Raw genomic sequence first — 2,565 nt, forward strand, 5'->3', positions numbered from 1 at the left:
AGAGCGGAGTCAGGGAGGTGACAGCTCGCTGGCTCAGCTCTGATTCACTGCCCTGACCCCCCCACCCTGCCTGCCGGCGAGCCATGCGCCATAAAAACCTCTTGGCATGCACGGGAGCCCACGGGCCACCTCTGTGCCAGCCCTCTCTGCTCCGAACCCCGCTGTGCCCTCCTGGAGGGCCCTCGTGAGTCCCCGTGCAGAGCAGAGTTGCAGATTAACATCACGGAGTAACTAATCCCGTACAAGATGGTGTTTGGGTTTTGATGCTTTAGAAACATCTTGGTACCTTGGCATCCCTTGTAAGCGGTGGCTTCTGAAGTGCTTACGGTTGGATAGCGATGGCTTCATTGCTTACCAGAGCAGAGAGCACCGTCGTGCCCTGCCACGTGCACCAATTCGGTGCAGTGCTCCACGGAAATAAGGAGTTTTCTCAGGGCTGTGTATTAAGATTCTGGTCATAGTCTAACTTTTATTTTTTAGCAAAGATATATGGCATCTCCTGTTGGCTCCAGTATTTTGAAGGCTTTTCTTCTCATAAATAGCCTTATCTATCACTTCAAAGTGACACTGTAGCATCATTGTACTGCATGTGAGGCATTCGTGCTTTGAAACCCCAGACCAGCTCTTTTCCATGAAAACCATACTAACCCAACTATAAATCTCACCGCTTTATAGCTCTTCACTCGCAGTTAGTGTGCTTTGTAGCGGAGGTTTTCCTTTTGCAGCCACAGATGAAATACGCTTCATCCGTGCCCGTCCTGCGCTGAGCCCTCTGGCGCTGAGCCGGGTTTGTCCACACGGGCACCGTGGTGCGTCTGCTCCTCCTTGTGCGGGGGAGGCTGGACGGGTCCGTCTGCCCGTGGATGACGCTGAGACACCTCTGCTCTCCATCCCTGTGCCCCCCCGGGAGGGGGGGTTAGCCCCGAGCCCTTGGTGCTGTGCCACTGTGCCCAGACCCGTCCGGGCATCGTTCCCGCTGGAGTTTTCCCATGCAAGGAGAAAATCTGCTCACCGCCTGTCGCTCCCCAGCAGAGCTGCTGCCGGCCCCCGACTGCTCCCCTGGTGCCGCGGTGGGGCGGGGGTCACGCCGGGGAGGGGGTGGCTTTGCCTTGCCCGGGGCCAGCAGACGCCTTGTGCGCGGGTGCTCGCCCGAGAGTGCCAACTCGCCCGGGTGCACGCCGGGTGCTGAGCCGCCCGCTCGCAATGAGAGTCTGTACCTCCGGGCAAAACAGATGTGTGGTTCAGCTGAACAGTCAATTTTTAACTTGCCCCATTGCTCAATGGCTCGGAAGGGAAACTTGCCCGGGAGCTGTTGGCGTTGACCAGAGCACCATGTCCCTCCGCACACAAACACTGCCGCGTGAGGTCTGGCCCCGCTCCGCTGTGGACTCTGCTCGTGTTGTGCACATTTGTTTTCACCAGAAATTCGAAGGTCACAGCATGGGGTGTTCAGACGCTGGGGAACGTCCCATCTCCTGCTGAGCCCAGTGGACAGGCGGAACAGCACTGTTGACTTGTCCCATCGGCGGGACAGTGGCAAGAGTAGCTTTTTGGAGAGCTGTGGGTGGCTGGTTGATGGGGGGACGCATCGTGGCACCTCTGCGCTCTCTGCAGTAACTGACCCCCCCTTTGCTCTGGGCTGTTTCTTTCCCGCACCCTGCGAGCTGCTCCCCACCTTCCCCGCTCTGTCGAACCAGAGCTTGTCCGAAAAAGGTTTCTGCTTGTTTTCTGTCCCGCCTTTCCGTGGCTTCTCCCCAACTGCCCGCGGCAGGGACCCCACCGGCCGCTGGAGCTGGGGGTGCAGAGCCACCCCCACCACCGTCCCGCTGTCTGCGGCACAGCGTTAGAAAAGGTAGATAAAATTAGCTGTTTGGACGCATGTTCCTCAGGATGCCGGGACAGAGGGACACCCAGTACAGCCAGTTTGACTCATGGAGAAGAATTAATGGAAACGCCCGGCTCCTGCAGGGAGGAAATACCTTGAACAGCCTTTTCCTCCGTTTGTTGCGCGGGGAGGCCGACAATGGGCCCTGCGTCTGGCGGCAGCGCTGCCGGGCTGTCCGGCAATGCAGCGCGCGCGCCGACAGACAGCCGGTCTGCGGCACCGAGCGCGCAGGAAGGGCCCGGCACAATGCGGTGACCTGCCCTCCCGCGCCTCTCCTGCACCGCTACCCGCGGTGCTTTGCTCGGCCGTACCCCCGGCGGCGCCGGGAGCCCCGAGCCCTCCGTCGGGCATCCCCGGAGAGCCGCAGCGAAGGCAGCGCCGCGAGGGTGAGGGGCAAGCGACGGCCACACATTTGTACCTCGAACGCTCGTTGACATATGTTTCATAACAATTAATTGCAGTTTACACTGAGCCCACTGCGAGACGCGCTGCAGTGCAGCACAAACCTGCCAAAGCGGCGTACAGGCTGCCGCCAAGGAAAATCGCCTTTTTCCACTGTAAAAATCCACTAACATAACTTTCTTGTAAGCGGCCTTTATTTATCAGGGATGCCACTTGGGCCAATAATTTAAATGTAATGAGACAAGAGGGACTGTAAAGTCCCTAAGTCACAAGATCTT

The sequence above is a fragment of the Charadrius vociferus genome, unplaced genomic scaffold (assembly GCF_000708025.1).
Source record: "Charadrius vociferus isolate BGI_N301 unplaced genomic scaffold, ASM70802v2 scaffold661, whole genome shotgun sequence".
NCBI classification, from domain to species: domain Eukaryota; kingdom Metazoa; phylum Chordata; class Aves; order Charadriiformes; family Charadriidae; genus Charadrius; species Charadrius vociferus.